This window comes from Bos grunniens, chromosome 23 (genome assembly GCF_055505025.1).
Source record: "Bos grunniens cultivar Pamir isolate PY7600 chromosome 23, Bosgru_T2T1.0, whole genome shotgun sequence".
Classification (NCBI taxonomy): Eukaryota; Metazoa; Chordata; class Mammalia; order Artiodactyla; family Bovidae; genus Bos; species Bos grunniens.
The window spans coordinates 46,117,318-46,142,986 of NC_141187.1; the positions used below are offsets into that span (position 1 = coordinate 46,117,318).

Consider the following 25,669-nt stretch of genomic DNA (forward strand, 5'->3'; position numbering starts at 1 on the left):
CACCCCACTCTAGTACTCTTGCTTGGAAAATCCCATGGACGGAGGAGCCTGTTAGGCTGCAGTCCATGGGGTCGCTCAGAGTCGGACACGACTGAGCGACTTCACTTTCACTTTTCACTTTCATGCATTGGAGAAGGAAATGGCAACCCACTCCAGTGTTCTTGCCTTGAGAATCCCAGGGATGGGGGAGCCTGGTGGGCTGCCATCTATGGGGTCGCACAGAGTCAGACATGACTGAAGTGACTTAGCATAGTCATCTCTGCCTTCTTCATTCATGTGAAAGGAACTTGCTCACACTTTGCTGTGTATCTAGAAAGAGAAACTATGCATGTAGTTATGTAGTTTTTTTCCCCATATGGGTGTGTAGGGTTTTTGTTGGACACCAGCAAGTAGATTAAAGAAAATAAAACATCACTAAAAGATAAATCTGTCTAATCCCAGCTGTTCCTCCCTCACTGGAGCAGCATCAGGGAGTGACGTGAGGGGTCAGGAGAGTGCTAATCCATCTACCCCTTGCCCTGTAGAAAGTCATCAAGAAAAGACGGCAGCAGGTGCTTGGAAGGGAAAGGTCTTGAACAGAGTTGACGCCCTTGGTGTTCCGACACCATGACTGCTGAGCTTGTTGCCTTGTGGTGGCAGGGTCTATCCAGGGGTTCTGGGGACTAGGTGATTCCTTTGGTCCTCCCAGGCTGGTACCCAGCCCTTCATGCCCTGTCCCAGGCTGTGCCTCTACCAGGCTGGGACTACGCTTTCATTCTCCTCGAGGGCCAGCCTGCACAGCAGATCTGGAAAAGACACCGTGGTACCAACATCCCTTTGCTGTGTAGCCCAGGGGGGATGGACTGACTGCCTTGTGACCTCTTCCTTCAAGTAAGAGGTTTGTTTTTGTTTATCCACTGGGGCCCGATTATTTTCTTCCAGTCACCTTGGTGACATCTTAGCCCTGAGGTTTATCTGAAATGTGATTGTTGCTGATTGATTACTTCTAGACAAGTCAATGGGGCTATTTAAAACGTTAGTAAGAGTCAGGGTTTTTGTTTCATCTTGTTTTGAAGATAGTCAAATCAATTCACTTAAAAACTTGAGTTGATACTTCAATTTTTCTCATAAAGGCCTCGAAAACATGGTAGAATCACTTGAATTATTAAATGATGTAAATATGCTTATCATGGCAAAATGTAAATAAAGCCAAGAAAAAAATGTTCTAGAAAAAACAAGCAGAACTTCATCACATGTAGGATGATCCTGTATGATGATACCACATAAGTATTAAGTCTATAGCTACTTACTGTGTATTCATGATTTTCACATAAAGAGGGCTTTTAAAACATAAAATCAAATCCTGTAATCAGTACTGCAATATAGATTTGAACCACTGAACTCAACAGCTTTTTTAAAAAATTGCATACATTTATGGAGCAAAAAAAAAATAATAACTATTTTTCAGCAGTGGATAAAATTAGTTACACTTACAGGAATCTGACTAATTGCATTTGCACCATTATAAGAAATCAACCATTTCGCAACTCACAAATTAACTCATGTCAGTCTTGGAATCTATAGGACCAAAATTTCATTTCTACAGTTTGTAGCCTCCCTGGTGGCTCAGTGGTAAAGAATCTGCTTGATAATGCAGGAGATGTGGGTTCGATCCCTGGGTTAGGAAGATCCCCTGGAGAAGGAAATGACAACCCACTCCAGTATTCTTCCCATGCACAGAGGAGCCTGGTGGGCTGCTGTCCATGGGGTCACAAAAGAGTCAGACACAGCAGCGACTTAACAACAACAACACGGTTTGCAGTCTGTTCACATACAGAATCTCATCTATTTGCACTGATTCCTACAATAGTCTCGGGAGGGAGGTATTATGATCTCCGTTTTGCAGCATAGGAAACTGAGGCATCATAGAGTTAGTAGTCCCCTGGGAGCACAGGACAGTGAGCGATCCTGGAGCTCGTCTCTGACTCTAAGTGCTCAAGAGGCTCAAAGAATAGGAAGAACAACGGGACTGTCTGTTCTTAATTAGCAATCAGAGCTCTCAGTTCATCGAGATGTTTAGGTTATTTTCCCCATCAGAGCCTTCATAAATGGCTCTCTCTACTCAGGAATGACCCTACAGCACTGCTTGCTGAAGACACCACCTACCTGATGTCCATTTTACTCTAGGCATTTGTCCACCTGACTACTCCAAGTATCCTGATCTGGACTTAGGTTGGTTTCACTGGAACAATAGGGTGAATAGGGTAGGCTTTTGATTTACTTTGGGCACACTTTATGTGTTAACTTCATCGTCTCAAAAATAGTGAAGCAACTCATCTGATCACTTCTAGTGAAAAAGGCTATGGAAGTTTCATTTTGTTTTCCATTTTTTCAAGTACCTTGTATGCTGCTGCTGCTAAGTCGCTTCAGTCGTGTCCGACCCTGTGCGACCCCATAGACGGCAGCCCACCAGGCTCCCCCATCCCTGGGATTCTCCAGGCAAGAACACTAGAGTGGGTTGCCATTTCCTTCTCCAATGCATGAAAATGAAAAGTGAAAGTGAAGTCATTCAGTCGTGTCCAACTCTTAGCGACCCCACGGACTGTAGCCTACCAGACTCCTCCATCCATGGGATTTTCCAGGTAAGAGTACTGGAGCGGGTTGCCATTTCCTTCTCTGAGTACCTTGTATATGTAAAAATGAAAAAGTAATTTTTCTATGAAATCAATATTATCTCAAGATAAATGTGTGATTATAATCAGAAATTTTCAGAAATGTAATAAAATAATAATAAAATGTTTATTAGCATCTAAAATATATAAAAATCTAGAACTCAACATCTGAATCTATAATCCTTATTTTTGATGTATCTTGGGAAATTTTTCCTTAACCTTGGCTGTCAAGAAGCTTGCTTCCCTGGTGGCTCAGCAGTCAAGAATCTGCCTGCCAATGCAGGAGACGTGGGTTCAATTCCTGGTCTGGGAAGATTCCCTAGAGGAGGAAATGGCAACTCACTCCAGTATTCTTGCCTGGAAAATCCCACGGACACAGGAGCCTGGAGGGCTTCAGTCTGAGGGGTCACAAAAGAGTGAGACATGACTTAGCAACTAAACCACAACAAACACATCGGGAAGCTTAGAGTCTAATTTAGGGCCTAATTTGCATCAGCTATAGGTTAATGCTCTTCTCCATTTCTTCTACAAGATTTTGCTGATATTTTGAGCTTTATGTTGATAAGATACATGCTTTAATTATAATTTGCCTCAATTCCATTATGGAAGGTGATGTGATTTGTTTAACATGATTCCAATGTTTATTGAGCACTTACTGTCTGTTGAGATCTGTGGATACAAAGATAAGTAAAACATAGCTTCTACCCTCAAGAAAATTATGAACTCACAGTCAGACAAGTAAGTAAATATGCACACAAATAGCACATGCATAAATACACACATAAGGTCCAGAATCCTGCGTGTGTCAAATACATACTAGTTGTAAAAAACAATTAACAGATTCCCCATCTCTGAACAGGGTATGTACTCAATAGATATTTATTTGCTGAGTGAGTGAATAAGTTAATGCCTGGCTAGAAAAATAATAAAATACAAATAAATTAAAATTTCAGAGAAAAGCTGTTAGATGTTTGAAATCTGGGAGATGTAGCTAACTGGAAGGGTGATCTCAAGAGACAGAACATAGAGTTCTCATGTGCTCCTTGCCCTACCATGTCTGTGTGAATGAACCCTTGGAGTGCAGATCAGTTCATAGTGCCCCAGGATCCCCCCCTGCCTCCCTGCAGTAGACATGGCCCAGGGTCCCTGTGGACCTCACTCACTTTGTGCATGCAATGTGAAATCTGGAGAGAACTCTCTAAATAACCCCAAAGATCTCATTTTCAGGTCACATTCAACTAGGGCACAACACAGGGCATTGGTACACAATCCTTTATCTGCTATTCTATGAGGACCTACCCTACGAAAGATCCTTTGAGATGGGGGGCGGGGAAAGACAAGAACAGATAAAAAGCAATTCAGCCTCAAGTGGGCACTGATGGTTCTGACCACCTGGATCAGTAGTCTTGCATACGTTTACAAAAGTGGTGATGTCTTCCAGATACGTGAAGCCATGTTAAGGATTGATTTGGAAAGAAAAAGAAGAGTGTTTATGGATGCTCTGAAAGCATTCAGAGCATCGACTGCTGAAAGCACAGAGGAGGTTATTTATTAAACAGAACTGATGTCATAGAAAGCATTTCCTATCTTCTGGAAATGAGCAAGGGAGTTCTTTCTCAGCAGCAAGCCAATGAAGAAGGAATTGTGCATTTCATTAGGCATTCTATAAGCCTTCAGCCTGTCTTCTGAAAGACCTGTATGAGGTAAAGTTTTTTCTTTCTTTGGCTTTCTTATCTTGAGAATGGGGAAAGTTGACGCAAATAAAACAAAGAGCTTTGCAAAGGCACTACAGAGTGGGCTAAACTGCGCTCCTCCTACCCCTGCTGGTTATCAATGCTGCCAGTGGTAGGAGTGCTCTTTGCCACACAGATTTCAACTTGCGAATGTGTTGCAAAACTTGGGTAGGACTTGGTAGAACAGTCCAATCTTGTTTGCACAATAAAAATAAGTGAAGGTTGAAAATATCTGGGCAACCAAAAATCATCCCAATAAACCCAACTTTACCCTATTCCCCATCTCTCCCAAATTCCTTAGGCCTTTTGTTGCTGCTGTTCAATCATTAAGTCATGTCCAACTTTTTGCTACCCATAGACAGTAGCACACCAGGCTTCCCTGTCCTCCACTACTGCCCGGAGTTTGCTCAAATTCATATCCATTAAGTTGGTGACGCTATCTAACCATCTCATCCTCTGCGGCCCCCTTCTCCTTTTGCCTTCTATCTTTCCCAGCATCAGGGTCTTTTCCAATGAGTTAGCACTTCACATTAGGTGATCAAAGTATTCGAGCTTCAGCATCAGTCTTTCTAATGAATATTCAGGGTTGATTTCCTTTAGGACTAACTGGTTTGATCTCCTTGCTGTCCAAGGGACTCTCAACAGTCTTCTCCAGCTGTACTGCAGGCAGATTCTTTACCTTCTGAGTCACCAGGGAAGCCCCAGTAGGCCTTTGCTGAAATGCAATAGTCTCTTTTGAAAACCATCAATATATGAATGGCCTAATGTGTTCATAGGGCATGGAGGTACAGACAGAACCAAGGAAAGAGATGCCACATTGAACACTTCTTTGAAAGGAACTCGAATTGGGGACAATAGAAAAGATCACAGAGGGTTAGGATTTAGCCCCTAGCTATACCTCAAACTACTGCGCACTGAAGCTTCACTGACTCTAATCTGAGGCACTAAAGAACAGCCCAGAAAAGATAAATAAAAGCCATAAATTCTCTTGGGTTGTTTCTGAATGGGTTTTTTTACAATGTGCCCAGCAAAGGGGAATGGTAAACAGCCAGCCCAAGCCTCTTTCTCCTCTGCCTCCTGCTTCCTAAGCCCCGGGGCTGGAGGAAGATGCAGACACAGGCTTTCTGCCCTCAAACACCCTCTGTAGGTGAAAAAGCTCTCTCTTAGATCTGGGTGTTTTTCCATGCCCACTTTAGTGCATATTGGCCTGATTTTTTTAGGTTTTATTTATGTGATCATTCTTTCTGGCTTTTTGAAATTCTCTCTGTTGATATTTTCTGAGTCTTCATCAGAACCAGACATTGGGGAACTTATCAAGTCTGTATTGGCTCTTGACTACACCAACGCTCTAAGCAAAATTTTAGGTGGAAAAGGATAATTTGGCACTCTTGGGTCCTCATTTCTGGAACCTCCTTTTTCTTGCCATGATATTTCCCCTTCTTGATTTCCCTTTCTTTCTCTCCTCCATCAGTCACCATTCGGAACCCAAATACCCCCCACAAGGCCCTGTGATACCCAGTTTTCCTCTCCTTGACGGCCCCCTGGTGCCTGGGTACCCTACCCTGGCCTGACTTCATAGCAGAAGTTAGGAGCTGCTCCCATTAGAGACTTCTTTGTATCTCAGTCCATCCTAAAGGAAATCAGCCCCCTGAATATTCTTTGGAAGGACTGATGCTGAAACTGAAACTCCAATACTTTGGCCATCTGATGTGAAGAGCTGACTCATTAGAAAAGACCCTGATGCTGGGAAAGACTGAGGGCAGGAGGAGAAGGGGATGACAGAGGAAAGAGATGGTTGGATGGCATCACTGACTCAATGGACATGAGTCTGAGCAAACCCAGGGAGATGGTGAAGGACAGGGAAGCCTGGCATGCTGCGGTTCAAGGGGTTGTAAAGAGGTGGACATGAATGAGCAACTGAGCAGTAACAACAAGGCCCATGATGCCTGCTTTGCGCTCCTGTGTGGAGGGACATGCCCTCATCAGGGACTCTACTTTCTCTCCTGGATTACCTGCACCTCGACAGTGGCCTCCTGGAGACTGTAGACCAAGGGTCACGGAGAGAACTTATCAAAGAGAATGACACGCTCCTCTCAGCCCTAAGCTTTTGATTTCTTAGGTTCTGGATGGGAGGCTGGAACCTTTACAGTGAAAATGCGTCCCAGTCATTCTTATGCAATCAGAAATCAAATATGTATTTCATATGGCTGCTTGTACTCGCAGGAGAGCTCAAGCAGGATGGGGTTTAGCCAGGCAGGCTGAGAAGGTGAAACCCCTCTGGTGGTATTTGCTTAAATAGCTAAAGCTTTCAGGAGACCCAGGACCTGGGGCAAACAAATCTCTTCCAGGAATAACTTGTTGTGGGGCCTGAAGGCCCCCATTCCCCTTTTGCTTTGTTTACCTAAAGGGAGCTCTAGAGGATGGTAGAGATAAGGTCCGGTGGAAACTAGCCCAGGTGCAGCCTACTGATAGCCAATCAAGAGGCCTCTACATGGAAAACTCCTCTCTGAGTCACTGAACACATCTTTTTGAAACATTGTTTTGAAAAAAAATTTTTTTTTTAGGGGAAAAAATGTTTCCAAGCTGACAGTAATATACCCATCTATTTGTGTAGTTCAGCCCTTCTCAAACTTTTTGGTCTCAGAAAATCTATGCTCAGTGACCTGAAAATGACCAGTGACCTCAAAGAGCTTTATACAGGGCAGGTTGTATCTACCAATATTTCCTGTATTAAAAATTAAAATGGAGAAAATTTTTCAATGTTTGTAAATTCATTTAAGACAATAATAAACCATTTCATCAACATTAGTAATATATTTTATGGACAATAACTGTATTTTCCAAAATAAAACAACATTGGAGAAGAATAGCAATGTTTTACATTTTCACAAATCTCTTTTGTGTCTGGCCTAAGAGCAGAGAGCTGGATGCTCATATCTGCTCTGCATTCAGTCAGATGAGATGACTGGGATATTGCGGGTCACATAGGCTTTGGGGAATATCACCACACACACATGGAACGGTGAAATTTACAAAAGTAAATAACATCTTGTGGCCCCTTGAAAGGTTGCAAGGATGCTTGGCACACACTCTGAGAACCACTGGATAGTCAGTCCTTCTCTTTCCATCTTGATTCTTGGGTCTCCTACGGACAGGGTTTTATGTAGAGATACACTGGAATTTGGCCACCTGATGCAAAGCGCTGACTCATTGGAAAAGAACCAGATGCTGGGAAAGATGGAAGGCAAAAGAATGTGGGCAGCAGAGGATGAGATGGTTATATAGCATCACTGACTCAATGGACTTGAATCTGAGCAAACTCTGGGAGACAGTGAAGGACAGAGGAGCCTGGCATGCTGCAGCCCATGGGCTCACAAAGGGTCTGACGTGACTTAGTGACTGAACAACAACAATGCTGGAATATTATTCTTTGTGAACAAAATGTACCAAAGTGGTTCTTAATACAGCTTTTGGGAATGTTTTGAAGGAAATGTGTTGTTGAAGCTGCATGTGAATAGTCTTCTTTTGCAAAAGTTCATGTGTTAATTTTCATCAATTGAATTTAGTCTCTTGTTTTTTCTTTCAAGGCAACATTTTATTTCAGAAAGCCTGCACTTTGTGGGGATAAGAAAAGGAATTTGGGAATTGGTAAGCGTGGTGGTAGCAGAATGTGTGACACATTGACTAAGTGGGGACATGATTCGATTTGGGAAATGAGCAGTTTTGATGAGTCATTCATTGGGGCTAGTGTGTTGTCGTGGAAGACCAGCTGGATTTAGCTTGTTAAGTAAAGGTCAGATATTGATGAATGTCCCTTATGGAGTGTGCATTGAAGATGAAGTGTATAAAGGTAAAGGAAGCCTGTCATTGACCTTGTGAGTAATACAAAGATTGTGTGGGAACACACGTGTGTGTGTGTGTGTGTTGAAGGGTGGTGATGCAGTGGTACACAGTACTATGAGATATTCACAGACAAGACCTTCCCAAGTGGGACATACAAGTCACATCTCCGTGTAGCCTTCCTTTCATACTTAAGTCTGTTGCACTGTAGCCCGTAAATGTCCAGAAAGGATTAAACAACCTAAATTCCAGGTTCCCTTACTGGAAGTGGGGGAATATATTAATCAGATGATATCATCCTAAAGCAACATAAAGGGAGTCCAGTGGTCTTTGTCAAGCTGGGAAGGTTATTTTTTTAATTACAATAAACACTTTATAGAGCAAACACTGCAGGATAACGAACCTCCATAAATTCCATCTTGCCATAGATTTGTATAGTTGCAGATTAGGAATCGCACTACATGCAGCTCTAGAAAACCCAGCACAGTACTCAAAGTGCGCCCGATGAGTTAACTGTGTGAAAAGTCTCTGCATCCACTGAGCTAACTGCCCAAGGAAATGACGGCTTCAGTGCAGAAGAGTATAGAGGGTAGACCAAAGGACAGAGAGTGGTTGGTGGGGAGAGAATCCCAGGAGATAAAATGACAACGGAAAGTGAGGATGAGGTGAGGACCCAGCTGGAGGCTTAAATCGTCCTTGTTTGCCAATGGCATAGGTCAATATACTTTTAGTTTCACGGTTTGTACTAAACGTGGGTTAGCAGTCGTGACTCGTTTCCTTTCAGTTTACCGCCTACACGCTACCTGGCTCATGCAGTGCATTAGACATGGGGGATGAAGGTGCATCAGACATCCCTCCTGCCCTTGGGATGTGTGGGCACAGTAGAGAGGAGGGGCCCCAGGCAGCACAGGGCTGCAGTGGGAAGGGCTCCGGGGGCCCGAAGGTAAAGAGGCCCCGGGTTCAACTTGGATTAGGCTGGCAGACCAATGGGGAGAACTGGAAGAAGGGTGGCCAGACTGTGGGGCCATCGGTGCAGTCAACCAGGGTGTGCTGGGCTTTTACTGCGGGTAAGTGAGCGCTGATGGTGCCTAAGGAAGGAGGCACTGGACGGAGTGGAGGGTGGGAGCGAGATGGGCAGGGTAACTGTGCCAGGGGGCTGGAGGGCAGGCGGGAAGGGGCTGGGGGGCTGGGGACTCTGGCTTGTGCACCCGGGTGAATAGTGATGAAGTGACTGGATGAGGCAGGGAAAAGGGAAGAGAAACAGGGCAGTGTGATCACTGTTTTTGGTGTATTTACTAACATTTGTGATAAATCGTTTTATTCCTTACATAAGGGTTACCAAAAACGAGATCTGAAAATCAAATATGATAAAGTCAAACCAGAGGCTCCTCTGTTAATAAGGTAGCCTTATTCCCAGAGGATTAAATTTCTAAAAAAATATTTAATACTACTTCCTTTTGAGACGCAGTGCCTGATAATATATTTCCAAGCTATCATTCTTATTCTATTTTTCTCTTTCACAGCAGGATGCAGTCAGTCAAGGTTAAAATCTAGGGAATAAAGAATCAGATTTTTAGCAAGTTTGGCAGTCTTCATCCTCACCTCTATTGTATTAAGTATATGAGAGCTAGCTGTTATGTGTCGCTATAATGGGATCTATTTTCATCTGTATTTATTAAAATTTTTATTTATTATTCTTTCATTTGCAGTAAGGTGACTACTTAATTTTTTTCTTTCTGAACAGTGTCTTGCTTAGGTATTCTTTTAAAAAACCAAATTATGTATTGCATATTAATATGTGCATTTATATACAAATAGGTAACATCCTCTATGTATCTAATCTCATTTCCCTCCTTTTTCTTCCTGAGATAACCACTAGCCTTAAGTTCATGTTTTTGTTTGTCTTATATATTTTACTTTAACAGCAAGTCCTTGTGTGCACAATCTTTTTTTTTTTTTTTTTTGCTTTATATAAATCCTATGGCATTGGGCTTACCTTCAGCAAGTTGCTTTTCCTTCTCAAACATATTTCTGATATTGGTCAGTGTTAACCCGTGTAGCTCATTCATGTTTACTGCTGTATAATATTCCACGATGCCATTATGTGGCTATGCTAAAATGTCTTTAGACATCTAATTTCAGTACTCATTCCAGTTTTTACTATTTTAAATGTTACAAAATTGTAAATAGCTTTAATGAGCATTGTGCTACATTGCTTTGCACACATGGGCTATTGTTTCTCTAGGGCATTATTATACCAGAAGCATTATTGCTGAGCTTAGGATACGAGCACCCTCAAGCTGATTCAGTATAATCACATTATCTCTAACATGGTTGCTCTAGTTATACTCCCACCAGAAATGTATGAGAGTCGTCTTACATTTAGGATGGTCAACTATGAACCTTTTACCAGTCTGATGGGCAGGAAAGCATACAGATTCTTCACCTATTCTTTCCTGCTCCTGTAAGCAGCTTTCATACTTTCAAAAAAAGATTTTTACATCTGGCAGGAAAAAAAAAAACACACATAACAAAAACTCCAGGCTAGTATGTTTTTAAGATTGATATTTTCTCTTACTGCTAAATACAGTGTTCATTTTAGTGTTCAAATTGCTATACAATCCATTCTTTTTATGACCAATTACGGAAAATAATATGTCTTTGTGGGTGCAAATAGCTACCTTCCAATGAGGCCTTTGCATACTTTCAAAAGATGGGAAAATGTAATCTGCAACTCCTGCCTTCAGCTAAATATGTGTATGAGTCTTTCTTGAGGCATCATTTACTGCAACTAACTAAAGCCAGGATATATTGTGCGAGGGCTTCCCTGGTGGCTCAGCAGTAAAGAATCTATTTGCAGTGCAGGAGACTGGGATTTGATCCCTGGATTGGGAAGATCTCCTAGGAAATGGCAACCCACTCCAGTATTCTTGCCTGGGAAATCCCATGGACAGGGGAGCCTGGTGGGTTACAGTCCATGGGGTCACAAGAGTCGAACATGACTTAGCAACTAAACCACCACCACCCATTGTGCAAAGTTGGAAAACAATGAAATATTCAGGAATCTGTTTTATAGTAAGTTGAATAACTGTAATTAAGAAAAATTTTGAAAATATAATGACCTCAAAGCACAAAAAATGGCTACTGAACAATAACTTAAAAAACCTAAGGCAGCTACATTGAGAGTAAAAACAGATTTAAATATAAACAGCAGCGTAGCAAGTAAATGTTCCTAAAAGAAGAGGCGGCTATTTTTGGTAACTTTGAGCTGTAAAAAAATCTTTAAGTCAGACAATAAGGAAAAGGACCTTTGCTGAGGCAGTATTTGCTGTTCGCTTTCCCCAAGCTAAAGTTGTGTATGTGAGTAACAATATATCAGCAGTTACGTGTTTAATTCCAGGGGGAAAAAAATCTCAAGCATTAAATGTACATGCGGAAGATACCTGCATAATTATCTGTCAGGAAATAAACTGATTTAAAGCAAAAAGAAAAAGGAAAAACCTTAAAGTAGTAAAAATACCTACTGGGCATTTAATTAATTGCATTTTCCTAAAGACAGGCAGAATTTAAAGATTAAACAGTAAGGTAATTCTAGTCTTTTTTAAATATTTCAGTGAAAGAAAGCCTTAGTGATTCTTAACTATAATTATAATTTATAAAATAAAAAGCAAGAGGAACATACTGAAGTAGTTACAGCACTTATGTGTTATTCACCACCAGCCCTCTGCCATCATAATTCACACATATGCAAATACATAATCTAATAAACCAACAACATTTCTACACACAGCATGTGCATGCGCGCGCACACACACACACACACACAGCAATGTACTATAATATTTTGGAAGGAAAATGCAAGGAAATAGTTGCACAAATTCTGACATTACAAGACTGAAGTAGCTAGAATGGCAAGGTAGTTTATTCACTTTCTATTGTGTATCCATGAATACATTACACAACTTTGTTCAGATGATTTTCCAAATATAGCTAATTAAGTTTCATTTCTTGATATTTCATCCACATTTCAATCTGCTTATCTTGCTCTCCACTCTTCATCCTCTCTCCTGCTTGTATCATCCATCTTAAATTATTTTTTAAAAAATAATCATTATACTTTTATAATACTATACTTTCAATTTTCTATCATACTACATTTAAGTCATTTCTAGCCCTATTAGGAAGAGATTTAATATTTTGAAGGTCAAAAATATTGCCTGGTATGCTAATATGAAATCTATGCAATAATGCTCAAAAACAACTTCCTTCAAATGAAAACGTTGAAACTAGTGGTTTAAATTCAAAATGAAAAAGAAATGTCTTCTGTGGACTGTTTACATATGATATTTTGAATATACGTATATTTATCCACAGAGAATTTTTATATATGGTTATTTAACTTATATGCAGAGTACATCATGAGAAACGCTGGACTGGAAGAAACACAAGCTGGAATCAAGATTGCTGGGAGAAATATCAATAACCTCAGATACGCAGATGACACCACCTTTATGGCAAAAAGTGAAGAGGAACTAAAAAGCCTCTTGATGAAAGTGAAAGTGGAGAGTGAAAAAGTTGGCTTAAAGCTTCGTTCAGAAAACGAAGATCATGGCATCTGGTCCCATCACTTCATGGGAAATAGATGGGGAAACAGTGGAAACAGTGTCAGACTTTATTTTTTTGGGCTTCAAAATCACTGCAGATGGTGACTGCAGCCATGAAATTAAAAGACGCTTACTCCTTGGAAGGAAAGTTATGACCAACCTAGATAGCATATTGAAAAGCAGAGACATTACTTTGCCAACAAAGTTTTGTCTAGTCAAGGCTACGGTTTTTCCAGTGGTCATGTATGGATGTGAGAGTTGGACTGCGAAGAAGGCTGAGCGCCGAAGAATTGATGCTTTTGAACTGTGGTGTTGGAGAAGATTCTTGAGAGTCCCTTGGACTGCAGGGAGATCCAACCAGTCCATTCTAAAGGAGATCAGCCCTGGGATTTCTTTGGAAGGACTGATGCTAAAGCTGAAACTCCAGTACTTTGGCCACCTCATGTGAAGGGTTGACTCATTGGAAAAGACTCTGATGCTGGGAGGGATTGGGGGCAAGAGGAGAAGGGGACTACAGAGGATGAGATGGCTGGATGGCATCACTGACTCAATGGACATGAGTCTGAGTGAACTCTGGGAGTTGGTGATGGACAGGGACGCCTGGCGTGCTTCGATTCATGGGGTCGCAAAGAGTCAGACATGACTGAGCGACTGATCTGATCTGATGTGATCTGATGGATGTGAGAGTTGGACTGTGAAGAAAGCTGAGCGCTAAAGAATTGATGCTTTGGAACTATGGTGTTGGAGAAGACTCTTGAGAGTCCCTTGGACTGCAAGGAGCTTCAACCAGTCCATTCTGAAGGAGATCAGTCCTGGGATTTCTTTGGAAGGAATGATGCTAAAGCTGAAACTCCAGTACTTTGGCCACCTCATGCGAAGAGTTGACTCATTGGAAAAGACTCTGATGTTGGGAGGGATTGGGGGCAGGAGGAGAAGGGGATGACAGAGGATGAGATGGCTGGATGGCATCACGACTCGATGGACATGAGTTTGAATGAACTCTGGGAGTTGGTGATGGACAGGGAGGCCTGGCGTGCTGCAATTCATGGGGTCTCAAAGAGTCGGACACAACTGAGCGACTGAACTGAACTGAACTGATGACAATTTTGTCTAATGTAACCAAATCCCACTGGTCAATCACATTGGCATAATTAGATATGCTTTAGAATAATTCTGTGTGGCATCAGAAATATATTAAATACACACATATACAATTTATATATGTACATATTTTTATAAATTAGCAGGCTATAGCCAAAATAAAATGTTACCTATAAGAGTTCCTTATGTAAAAGAAAATTATATTATTCCTTGTTTCTGTTTTAGACTTCGTACAATATACAAAATAAAAAGGTATCAAAGTTTTGCATATCATTAAAATAATGATAATAATTCTAAATAATTCTAAAATAACTCTAATTTGAAAAACTTACACTGTTTTATAAACTCTAATATCTGTCCTTACATGAAATAGAAGAGCTAAAAAACTGACCCCTAGAAGAGGAAAAGAAGACTAAAAACTAAAGGGTAAAGAGACAGAGTTCCAAAAATACCCAATTGTGTAATTTGAGAGACTGCCATGAAAATCAAGTGAAACCAGGAAAATAAACAGAGAAAATTTTAAAAAGATGTAAACATCCCAGTAGATTTCAACTGACTGCTGTATTAATAAAGCTTAAGCTTGAGAGCCTCCACTTGCTGGGATCTCTGTGAGTTCCAGAGTTGCATGGTGTTTCCATTGCCTAAATGGGTCTCTGAAAAGGGGAGTCAAGTCTCCAAGTCTCTGGTAACTTGCTGTGATTTGTGATTCTCGTAAATCTCCACATTTTTTCTTAATTCTGTACCCATAATTCTGTATCCTTTTAGTTAGTGGTGCTTGCCAAATGCAGTTGCTAGATGTATTAGACTGCTAGAGAACTGTCGACTGAAAAAAAAAAATCACACATCACAGGACCTGAAAATTGAGAGTTTCATTTCGGGACCATACTGAGGACTGCAGCTGGGGAGACAGCCTCTCAAACAGCTCTGAGGAACTGCTCCCAAGAGATAAAGGAGCAGCCAGGATACACAGGAGTTTTTTCTGGGGGAAAAAAATTAACAAATAAAAACAACACTTAGTCGAGCATAAAAAGATTACTGCGAATCACAAAAATCAGACATCTCAAGTTAATGACTTTAGTGCTTTCCTATGAATGGGAAGATGCAAGAGGCTGGGCTCATGGACATTATTCCTTTGATATGAATCTTAACTACCTGGGGCCGGTATCCTGGTTTTCTCCATCCTAAGTTCCCCGCAGGCCAAAATGTAGCGGGTGGCTGCAGCTGCTGATGGCTTGATGGCGGGCAACACTGTTTACTGAAATGGCAGACAACATTCTTTGTCCTCAGATGCCGTAACAAACACCACAGGCCTGGTGGCTTAAACAGCGAAGATTTGTTTCTTTACAGTTCTGGAGGCCAGAAGTCTAAGACCAACATATCGCAGCATTAGCTCTCCTCGGCTTGTATGTGGCCCTCTTCTCCCGGGTCTTCACATGGTCTTCCCTCTGTACTTGGCTGTGTCCATATGTCCTCTTCTTAAAAGGACCAGTCATTTGGATCAGGGCCCATCCCAATGACCTCATTGGAACTTAATTAGCTCTTCAAAGACCCTGCCTCCATTCTGAGGTCACATCTGAGGTACTAGGGGTTAAGACTTCAATATATGAATTTGCATGGAGGGGTACACAATTCAGCCCATAGCACTAGATTTAGCAAATAAGACTCCCATTTAAATGTGGATTTCAGGTGAATAGTGAATGGTTTTTTTTTGTTTGTTTGTTTGTTTGTTTAGTATTTGTATGTCCCATGCAGTATTTGGGACATATAAAATAAAACTATTCATTATTTTTCTGAAATTCACATTTGGTTAGGAGTTCTGTGTTTTACTTTGGCAACTCTATCCAAATTACATAGGCTTCCGTAGGGAGAGAAATTCGTAGGTGGCACAGTGGTAAAGAACCCACCTTCCCAATACCGGAGATGCGAGTTAGGTCCCTGGGTCAGGAAGGTCCCCTGGAGAAGGAAACGGCTACCCACTCCAGTATTCTTGCCTAGGAAATCCCAGGGACAGAGGAGCCTGGAGGGCTATAGTCCATGGGGTCACAAAGAATTGGACATGACTGAGCATTTATACACACACACACAGAGGGAAAAGTATTCCATGAAGAAGAAATGCTTAATGAGGAAAATCTAAGGAATCATTAGAATGGTTTTATTTAAAAAGAAGGAAACTTTAAGGAATCTCGAGTGTAATCCCTTCATCTGGAACTCAGCATCCCTGAGGCCCAGGGTTCCAGCAAGGTTGGGAGTCCTTGAGGCTTCATTCTCACCCCGGGCCAAGCCCTTCCAAGGCTGAGAAGGTTACTGGAACCTGTATCTGTGTGCTCCCTGCAGGGCAGCTTCCAAGAGCAAGCCGAGGCAACAGGGGTGGGTTGGGTTCTCGCCCTGTGTGCCCTCACACTGCTCATGGAGCACTCCCGGCCCTGTCTGATGATCCACCCTCTCCCTCCAGGGTCTCTCCAGGCCCCTGCAAATCCACTAGACTTGAAAGAAGCTGTGGAGGGCTGTTTCCACTCCAGCAGTTCTTCAGTTATAGAGCCCTTGGAGAATCCAGTGAAAGCTCTGGATCTTCCTGCCCCCAAACTCACAGACACAGCAAGACAATTGTGCAGCTAACTTAGGTGAATCATAGCGCCTCTGAAGCCTATTTTGGACACACAGGTTAAGCCCCTTTGCATTACGCTGTGCTGACGCACCTGTATCTACAGGGAAGTCACTGCCCTACCAATTCAGGGATGTATTTGTGTACCCAGGATGGGGTACGCCTTGGCACACAACACATTCTCAGGGGTGGGGAAGCATGACAAGGCACTTCTGGAGTTGCCCGGTTACATTTTTAATAAAGGGCAATCCTTAAGAAACCAGAGAAGCTCTCTAATAAGGAATTGCAGGCATCAAGAAGGGCTGACCGGGAAGAATCTCTGCGTGTGGAGAAATTTACCGGTATGGCTAAAAGCACACCACGTGCTTGTTAGTGGGGACAAGAAGCATTCAGTGCGCGCTCCACAGGCCATGGGCAAGGAACTCCGACCTCACCTCTGCGAGGCAGGCACCGCTGTCATCCTCTTTATTCACGTGGGGCAGTGGAGGCTGAGAGTTTAACCAACTTGCTCAAAGTCCAGCAGGCTGTTTCTTGGGAGGGAATAGAAGTCCCCTCACTATGCGCCCGCTTCCACGAGCCACCGCCCGTCATTCTCGGAGGTTTGGTTCCAGCTGACTGAGTTTTCGGACAGCAGGCGGCCATGTCCGCTCTGCCCACTCACGTCCTCTCTGCAAACATCCGACAGGGGGAAACTCCAGAGGCTGCTTCAGAGCTTAGCTCTCAGAGCATCCGGGGGGAGCTTTAGGGAGACGCCCCAAAGCCTGGTCACGGCAGAAGAGTTTGAGGCTACTTCTTAAAAGGTATGTGGAATTTACAGTGTCTTTTTCTCCATAACTTTCTTTAAATTAGAGAAAAGAGAGAGAGAGAGATGTGGGTGACCGTCTCAGTGACAGATGTGAACAAACATGCCCTAACATTTCAGGACTTAAAAAAAAAAATCACATATATCCCATCCTTTGAAGCAGTGACCTAAGGCAGCTGTTTAGGAGATAGAAAATTCTAAATAAACTGTGACTTGGGTTGGGGATGTGGATGAGAATGTGATCCAGCAGTAAGGCCCTTCCAATCCAACCTGACCGAGCTAACCCAGTTCTCATCTTTCACCTCTCAGGCAACATCCTCACGTAATTTGCTCCTCCCCTACCAGGGTCCTCTGCAAGGATTCCTGCCTTGTGTAAGCAATAGAAAAATCCAATATCTACATGGGGGAGCTCACATTAAAAAAAAAAAAAAAAAAAAAAACAACCAAAAAAACACATTTTAATCCTCCTCTGTCATTTGGGGAATTCTCTGGTTAAAACCCTTTGCTTATGATCACTCCAGTGTACACTGTGTGAATTGAAACCTATTGTGAGTTTAATGTGGTCTAATGAGCTTTGCTTAGGAAAAAACGGTTCTTGGGTCACAGAACCACATTCTCTGCTGTCACCAGCCAGCTTTTAATTACATGCTTTTGATTACCAGGGCAACGAGGGGAGAGACTGGGTCCTCTGGGTGACCTCATCGCCACCAATGGAAAAACAAGGAAAATAACAGGCATTCCATCTTAGATGGAGTATTACTTTTATCCAGGAGGACAGCACATTTAGAGAATGGCTTTCTTAATACTGTTGCTGGATGGAGACTGTTTCCTAAATGGCTCCTGTCTCTTTTCAGACTTTGAACTACTTGAGAAAAGATGAAATTCTCCTCCCTGGAATTCTTTGCTCTGCTAACACGAACTCACACAACACACAAACACACATACACACACATGCACACACTCACATTTCACATTACCTAATACGCTGTGCTGAATAAGGATTTCTTCTTCCTTGAACCCACTGACATAGAAATTGCAAATGCTTCAGGAAAGAAACAGACAACTTAGAAGCTTCCATAGATCAGGTGTAGGTTTTAATCTCTAGGGAGGCAAGGATCTGGCTTGAAACACTGAGATCACAGTTGGCCAGTTGAAGGGAAGGGCTAAGTTTTGACCACAGAAGCAGTAGAGGGCTCTGCCTTCAGAGGAAAAGGAAAAGCCTCTGTTGGTCACAAGGTCTCTGATGTCCGGTGAGTGGGAGTCCCCGGGGCAGGTTGCCCATGCCCCGCCCCCAGCCCCTGCCCTGGCCTCCACAGCTCTCACTGGCCTGACATCCACAGGCCCAAGGGAACTTGCCTCTCTTTTTGTGAAATGACCTCTAAGGAGGTGAAGCCTGCTTTGCCCACCCATGAGACAGGCCAGAAGTGCCAAGAAATGAACACCCCCGAGAGCCACTCTCAGCCAGTGGCTGAGCAGAGTTGGTGTATGTATCAGGTAGCCAAGCTTCCTTACAAATAGTCCCCAGCCACTTTGTAGACCCACAGTGCTTATTATTATTTCTCATGACTCTGCGGGTGAGAAACCGGGGTGGAGCCCCTCTGGGCAGCCTTCACGTTTCAGTGGCCTTAGGGCCTAGCCAGAGGGCTGCAGGCCAAGGCCTCCTTCATGGGTCTGGCACTTAGAGACTCCTTAAGTGGCCTCTTTCTCTCCACACACCTCTCGTTATTTAGTAGATTTTTCACACGATGGCAGCTGCCTTCCTCAGAGACCAGGAGAATCAAGGTTTCTGGGTCTCTTACTGGCGCAGAACTTGCCCAGCCTCACTTCCACCACCTTTCATTTATAAGAGTGAGTCATCAGCCAGCCCGTCTGGGGGGAGGAAAAAGAAACAGCACTTTTCCTTGTGAGGGAAGGGGAGGCCCGCAGGCCTGGGAGGCCATCTTCCCCGGGTCTGAGTGTCTGAGCCTCAGGTCCCCAGGTTGGGTCGCCGGCAGGGGATTCCACAGGCTGAGCAGGAGTGCGGGAACTTACACCGCCTCCCTTGACCGTGTTTCCTGGGATCACCTCCCAAATAAACCACTCAAAGGCAATGCCTTGTCCCAGGGTCTGCTTCTGGGGAAACTCAAACTAGGCACTGGGGATGGAAAAGCATAAACACCAAGGACTCCTACTTCGAGCTGGAAACTGAGCTGGTAAGGGGAGGCAGATAAGAGAAACTTCGAACAATGTCCTCTTTCCCCCAGTTGTACAGCCCTCAGGATAAACCCAGCGGATAAGGGTGAGGAATTTAAGAGAAGAAACATTACCACTGTCTCCTCGTCTCCCTGAGACAGTGCCCTGGGCCCTGGAATGCGGGCAGCATCCTGTCCACAACCGGCTTGGAAAACAGCTCCGTGAGTCATTCCAAGAGGCTGTGCAGATTCACTACAAGCCCTGCCCTGCTCCATCGTGGGGTTCAAAAATGTGTCTTCCATCCAGAGCATGATGACTAACAACTTAGATGTGTGATGCTTATGACAGGGGCTTGGTTTTACTGTGGTTAATCTCTGAATTGGGAAATGTAAATAAAACCCGGTTGTACTATGCTTAAGAAGTTGGTGCATTTTTCCATACTTGAACAAACTTTTTTTACAAGACATGAACCTCAATGTTGAGAAAACTAGCTTTGAGTGAATTTGGATGTTAGCTCTCGGGGACTTTGTTCAGTTCCCAGCTGTGTTGTCTGCGCTACCAACCAGGTTCCAGTATGTAGCAGGCACTCAGTGAGAACTTGTTAGGTGAAAGAGTCCCTTTATTTTGGCGAGGAGTGACGCATGGCACAGATAACACTTCTGCAGTTCCTTATCACTCCCCTCATCATTTTCCAGATAATATAGCAGGGAATACAGGTATGCTAAATAGGAATAATTGCTTTCTGGCATTGATGGATGACTTAAAGTATAGTAAAAACTGACATCTATGTTACTGAGATACAGGAAATAAACTATTAAATATTTAATGCAGAAATTTGAAGGTAAAAATTAGAAAAGACAGGAAGAGGGATATTTTAAAAAATTATACATAGTTAACACATTGGAAAAGACTCTGATGCTGGGAAAGATTGAAGGCAAGAGGAGAAGACGGCGGCAGAGGATGAGATGGTTGGATGGCATCCCCAAGTCAATGGACATGAGTTTGAGCAAACTCTTGGAGATGGTGAAGGACAGGGGAGCCTGTTGTGCTGCAGTCTATGGGGTCGCAGAGTTGGACATGACTTAGCGACTGAACAACAACGACAAACGCAAATCTAAAAGGAAAGTTAAGAACCACCACTGTGGAACAGATTCATGCTTTCTTTGCCCTTGATAGCTTAGAATTCCACTCTGTAAGCTTCATTCATTTTTTTTTTTTTTTTTTGGTAGGAGAAAGGTAATTATGCTGAAGTTGCATAACAGGAAAAACTAGAAGTAAAACAGTAAGAAAAAGTGATAGTGATCTTTAAAAAATCAAAATGATATATATTCCTCTCAAGAAGCTTGGGTTTCCCAGGTGGCGCAGTGATAAAGAATCTGCCTGTCAATGCAGGAGACACAAGAGACGTGAGTTCGATCCCTGGGTCAGGAAGAGCATCTGAAGTAGGAAATGGTAACCTGCTCCAATATTCTTACCTGGGAAATCCCAAGGACAGAGGGCTACAGGCCACGAGATCACAAAGAGTCAGACATGACTGAGTACTGAGCACAGAAAAACAGTTCAAACCCAAGACAGTTTGCAAAGTAGGTTATTCCAATTTGAGGCCTCTCTTTTCACCCAATTCTTTCTGTTGACTCTTCTTACTCCTTAAGTATTTGGCCTTTGTCGAGGGTTCATTTATTCTATTCTGATTCATTAAATGCTACTGAACACTTGCTAGGGGCTGCTGGGAGTATGAGGTGAACCAAATAGAAGCAATCTAACCATCATGGAACTTACAAACAGGAAGGGAAGAATAATCACAACTATGCAATAAATACTTATGAACAGCAATAAATATTGTGCCTAGTTAGGAGTTGTAAAATCATGTGCCTAGTTTCAAAATTTGAATAAGCTTGTATTATATATATATATATATATATATATATATATATATATATATATACATATATACATATACACACACACACACACACATACCAGCAAATTTGGAAAACTCAGCAGTGGCCACAGGACTGGAAAAGGTCAGTTTTCATTCCAATCCCAAAGAAAGGCAATGCCAAAGAATGCTCAAACTACCGCACAATTGCACTCATCTCACACGCTAGTAAAGTAATGCTCAAAATTCTCCAAGCCAGGCTTCAGCAATACGTGAACTGAGAACTTCCAGATGTTCAAGCTGGTTTTAGAAAAGGCAGAGGAACCAGAGATCAAATTGCCAACATCCACTAGATCATAGAAAAAGCAAGAGAGTTCCAGAAAAACATCTATTTCTGCTTTATTGACTATGCCAAAGCCTTTGACTGTGTGGATCACAATAAACTGTGGAAACTTATGAAAGAGATGGGAATACCAGACCACCTGACCGGCCTCTTGAGAAACCTATATGCAGGTCAGGAAGCAACAGTTAGAACTGGACATGGAACAACAGACTGGTTCCAAATAGGAAAAGGAATACATCAAGGCTGTATATTGTCACCCTGCTTATTTAACTTCTATGCAGAGTACATCATGAGATGTACTTCCAGCCCAGCTGGAAGAAGCACAAGCCGGAATCAAGATTGCCGGGAGAAATAACAATAACCTCAGGTATGCAGATGACACCACCCTTATGGCAGAAAGTGAAGAGGAACTAAGAAGCCTTTTGATGAAAGTGGAAGAGGAGAGTGAAAAAGTTGGCTTAAAGCTCAACATTTAGAAAACTAAGATCATGGCACCTGGTCCCATCACTTCATGGGAAATAGATGGGGAAACAGTGGAAACAGTGTCAGACTTTATTTTTTTGGGCTCCAAAATCACTGCAGATGGTGACTGTAGCCATGAAAAGACACTTACTCCTTGGAAGGAAAGTTATGACCAACCTAGATAGCATATTGAAAAGCAGAGACATTACTTTGCCAACAAAGGTCCTTCTAGTCAAGGCTATGGTTTTTCCAGTAGTCATGTATGGATGTGAGAGTTGGACTGTGAAGAAAGCTGAGCGCCGAAGAATTGATGCTTTTGAACTGTGGTGTTGGAGAAGACTCTTTCGAGTCCCTTGGACTGCAAGGAGATCCATCCAGTCCATTCTAAAGTAGATCAGTCCTGGGTGTTCATTGGAAGGAATGATGCTAAAGCTGAAACTCCAGTACTTTGGCCACCTCATGCAAAGAGTTGACTCACTGGAAAAGACTCTGATGCTGGGAGGGATTGGGGGCAGGAGGAGAAGGGAATGACAGAGAATGAGATGGCTGGATGGCATCACGACTCAATGGACGTGAGTTTGAGTGAACTCCGGGAGTTGGTGATGGACAGGAAGGCCTGGCGTGCTGTGATTCATGGGGTCGCAAAGAGTCAGACACGACTGAGTGACTGAACTGAACTGATATATATGTATACAACCTAAATTAAAAACTATGCTTTATTATTAAAGCATTTTATATATATATATATATATATATATATATATATATATATTTTAAGTCCTGGCTGTACCTCCCTATGTGCCATTATAGTTCCCAGACAGGCCTAGCCAGGTAGCACCCAGAAGATTGGATAGTCTCATTCAACTCCCTGAAAATATCTTTACTACATCCCCGTCCCTGAGTCTTCTATACTGTGATGATGGAAACTATGATAAGTTACTACCAGCTGATGAAAAGCTATTTTGTGGACCCTTGTCCAGAAAAGCAATGACATCAACAAAAAGAAGTAAATATTTAAAGGAATTTCAAGCTCTAGCTGAGGACCAGCCAGAGGTTATTTTGGGAAGAAAAGAACTGTCTCACACCCTTGAAATAACACCCTCAGAGTTGACATGGACTCAAGCCTACCTGAAAGGCTTACACGGTAACAGAAAACATTTAGTGCCTCTGCTGTGCATTCAGTGATATCTTTGCGGTCTGAAAAGAGACAACACAGGCTTCCCAAAGGATTTGAGGACGTGATTTTTCTGAGGGTGAACTCGCTCCGCAGTAGTTTCTGTACAATGAACCTGCCAAGGCATCTTGAAGGAAGCATGCCTGCCTGACAGAGCTTGGCTGCAGACTTTGGCAGCATCCATGGGCTAGAGAGACATTTCACGTTTATTCTTTGGAAATCCCGAGGCAAAAATATTCCTCTCCCTTCCTTTGGGCTCTATGAAATATCCTATTTGACTTCCTCTCCTGCAAGCTGTCTAACTCACACTTTTAAACTCACCTCTCAGATCCATTTCCTCCAGAAAGCTTTTCTGAGGCCAAGATAAACTCTCCTGAATTGTGTTAAACCACGCTCATTACTCTAACAGTTCTCAGATGTCATGTGTTATTTTCCCCACAAAATGGCCTTCATCTCCCCACTACGATCTGCTCGCAGGTGTTTTTGTGCTTGTATATTTAATTTCAGTTTCTAGTTTACTTATTACTATTGTTTCTTATGGCGCTGAATGCATATTGCTACTCTCAATAAATTGTAAATTAATGTTTTTGCTATCATAAATGATTATTATGCAACTCACCCATCATCATTATCATCATCTCTGAATGGAGGTGTAATCAGAAGAACCCTTTGAAATTCCTCAGCCTCATTTGTGCTCACTTACAGTATTTTTTCGTATTCTTTGCTTTTTGAAAGGTTTATTGTTTTTGTAAAAGTGCTGAACGTGCATTGTAAAAATGCAAGCAACATGGAAACATACAAGGAAAGTAAAAATCACCCTGGATTCCACCATTCAGAGGAAACTGTGATTAAGATTTTAATAAACATTCTTTTAGACATTTCTCTATTTTACATACACCTGTCAATGTATGCATATCATTTTATATCAACAGAGCATAATAATTCACACTCTTTACAAATTGTATTTGCAGTCAGTATTGAACATCTTTCCATGTCAATACATTTATAGTCATCATTTCTAATGTCTTCATATATCCTTATGCACATGTCCTCTATATAACCTTTTGCTGTAATTTTGCCATTCTAAATTTCCGTAATTTTGCAATTTTTTCTAATCTCAATGATGCTATAGTGAAGAATGCTGTGCGTGTAACTTTCTGCGCTCATGCTATATCTCCTTGGGGTAAATTCCGAGACATGAAAGTTACTGGGGAGAAAGAGTGCGCACAGTAATCCAGTAATTACTGTATCTTGATAAGCCAGTAATCTTGATACATATATTGATTCTCATTGACAAGTGGTTCTAATCAATGCATATCCACAGCACGTGGCTGTTTTCTACCTTGTCTTTTCTCGTAATATCATCACCGTGCCTGAGAATATTTTGGGAGAGCTGCTGATTGCTGAGCTCAGTGAACAAGAAATTAGCAGCAGCCTTTAGACATTGCCAGTCTTGTCAGCAGTGTGGAGGTGATCACCTTCACTTTCTTGTCACTGTTCTGCTCTGTGTTTTCATCTTCTGAATGAGATGATTTCACTGAATTGTCACACACAAGGATTTTATGACAGTCAATTTATGTGAGCACCTGAACCCATTATACAGCATAATTCATACTTGATAGAAAGTGACAGATGCCAGCAGATTGCACCGCCTTTCCTTTAGAGAAGACAATTGCTCAACAGAAGTCATTCTGAATCAATTAATCGAGTCACAGCTCAGCTGTTATGCCATGACATTCCATCACCAGGAAAAGGGATCTATTTGAATATTCTGTGCCACACCTTGGACCATGTAGTCTTACACCGCTGAGTTCATTAAGGCCAGTAGGGCCTGGACAGAAATCTCATCCACCTAACACCCTCGGCCTCTCGTGGTGGATTTGGGAAAAGCTGGCTCTTTCCTTTGATTTTTATCTGCTAGAGTGGGTGTTCAGTTCAGTCGCTCAGTTGTGTCCGACTCTTTGCAACCCCATGGACTGCCGCCCACCAGGCTTCTCTGTCCATCACCAACTCCTGGAGTTCACCCAAACTCATGTCCATTGAGTCAGTGATGCCATTCAACCATCTCATCCTCTGTCATCCCCTTCTCCTCCTGCCTTCAATCTTGCCCAGCATCAAATCTTTTTCAAATGAGTCAGTTCTTCGCATCAGGTGGCCAAAGTATGGGAATTTCAGCTTCAGCATCAGTCCCTCCAATGAATATTCAGGAGTGATTTCCTTTAGAATGGACTGGTTGGATCTCCTTGCAGTCCAAGGGACTCTCAAGAGTCTTCTCCAACACCACAGTTCAAAAGCATCAATTCTTC

At 42.5% G+C, this 25,669-nt stretch overlaps 2 long non-coding RNA genes across 2 annotated transcripts in view; one reads left to right on the forward strand and one right to left on the reverse strand.

The window, feature by feature from the left end:
* LOC147347748 (uncharacterized) overlaps positions 1-25,669 on the reverse strand; it is a 48,036-nt gene that overhangs the window by 13,279 nt on the left and 9,088 nt on the right. The window lies entirely within an intron of this gene.
* On the forward strand, positions 16,805-19,921 carry LOC147347749 (uncharacterized). Its single transcript, XR_015152789.1, has 2 exons — positions 16,805-17,331; positions 19,585-19,921. It is a non-coding gene; the product is annotated as an uncharacterized LOC147347749 (long non-coding RNA).